This window comes from Anneissia japonica, unplaced genomic scaffold (assembly GCF_011630105.1).
Source record: "Anneissia japonica isolate Jap-2015-1 unplaced genomic scaffold, ASM1163010v1 scaffold199_len4679917_cov187, whole genome shotgun sequence".
Classification (NCBI taxonomy): domain Eukaryota; kingdom Metazoa; phylum Echinodermata; class Crinoidea; order Comatulida; family Comatulidae; genus Anneissia; species Anneissia japonica.
Window position 1 is genome coordinate 2,253,330 of NW_022686322.1, and position 2,261 is coordinate 2,255,590.

The window sequence follows — 2,261 nt, forward strand, 5'->3', positions numbered from 1 at the left end:
TCTCCCGCCCTCCTGATTTTTATTAATATCTCCCGATTTTTAAAAATATCCCGAAAATTTCATGAAAAATGTGATTTCCACGATGTCATAGAGCAATGAAACAAACATTCTTATCTTAAGCCAATATACTATGGCGCTCGCTCAGCCATAAAATGTCAGGGAGTTGTTATTTATTAAGTTGTTTATCAAAATAACAACTCCAGGGCAAGGCAGGCGTGGTAGAACCTCTTGTTTATCCTCCTTGTTACGATCTTTTCCATCCAGCGCCGACCTCATTCAATGAGATGGCTGTCAGCTGAGTAAATAAATTTCAACAAATTAACGAAATCAGAAATCACAATGGGAATGGATGGGGCCCCAAGTTTTCGCCGCGAAGATTTGGAACAGAATCGGTGCATAAAATTACTTTTTCTTTCAAGTAAGCTTCAGTAGACCCTATGTACAGTATAATACTGTACATAGGGTCTACATATTTATCTTTTGTATTCTTTGTTGTATTGCACACTCAGGAAACAGGAATTATTATTTCTATTAGTTTACTTGAATGAGAGGATTATTCTACCGGTTTTGATGCAATGTATAAACTTATTGGGTGCGTTGCGTGTCAAAAATACAACTGTATATCGTGATATAATATAACGCGCAACACAACGGTGATTGAAGATCTGATATTCTAAGTTTAAAAAAAAATTGCACTATATTACGAACGAAATTCATCTTATAAATTTTAATTACAGTAATCAAGTAACACATTTCCTTGACGTCAAATATATTTTTCATTATTATCAAAGCCAACCAGAATAACAACCTCTTCAGCGTCACTAATTGATGACATTTTTCCATTTAGAATTACACAAATTACTCAGCAGGTGGCCTAGTATCCGAACGTACTGATCACATTTTGAATATGTCGTGTACATGTAGGCCTACAGAATACTACTGAATAAAATAAGTCAAATTACTAAGTTCATGTACTATACCATTGAATATGATGAATCGATACAATAGATCAATCACACACACACACATACACACACACATATATATATAGGCCTATATATAATTTAAACGAAACAGAGAAAAATCTGTTCAGAATGAAAAAAAAATCTTTTATTCATTTCATGACACATACAAAACGAGAAATAAAGTACCGTACATTAATTGAAACTAATACAAAACAATTCCATTGATATAAAAATAAGTATTTATAAATTAGATAAATTAAAAAAAAAAACAAAAAAAAAAATACAAAAAAAACTAAAGATTGACAATTTCCTTAATAAAACGCAAATGCTGTATTTCTTAATAATATTAACTTATTAAAGAAGAATGATTTCAATGCGTACATCATTATAATCTTACTGTAATTATGTAATTATGTATCTAATTTCTTTAAATCCCTAATAACAGATTGTTTAATTTGAAATTATACAATTAAAATTGAATACTTTTTTTCTATCTTTTTTCACAGTACCAAAAAGCACACAATTTAACAAAAATATTAAATTATTAAAGAAGAATGATTTCAATGCGTACATCATTATAATCTTACGGTAAAATTATGTATCTAATTTCTTTAAATCCCTAATAACAGATTGTTTAATTTGAAATTATACAATTAAAATTAAATACTTTTTTTCTATCTTTTTTCACAGTACCAAAAAGCACACAATTTAACTAATTCACGTTCTTCAAATAATTTTATGAAAGTTTTTACAAGTTATCTTCTAGTAATTTCCATTTTCTCTGAAACGTAAGTATTGTATTTCTTTTAAAGAAAACTTTGCCTCCACCTGGATATATATATATATATATATATATATATATATATATATTATATATCATCATCATCATCATCAGAGAAAGTAAGTACAGTGTACGAATAAAGGACATGATAGTACCGTACATAATCTAGCATAGCCCTCAACAAACTAGCCAGAAAATCGCTAATGAAGTATTTAGCTCTGTCACCACATCATAGTGACCAGACCTGGCATAATTATGCTTTTTGGCATAATTTAGACCCCTTTATCATCTGGCATAATTTTCATAAATTTAGCATTTAGCATAATTTTTGATATGGAATCAGGTTAATTAAAATTATTTCATCCAAAAATCCTTGCTCTTGTAAATATCTATTAATAGGCCTACTCCTTATGGAACGCGCATTTCCGAGCATCTATAACATAACAACTTTCCAATGGAGGGTACCTGATCCCCTCCAAATTACTCTACTATCATCAAATTTTTTTTTTTTTTTT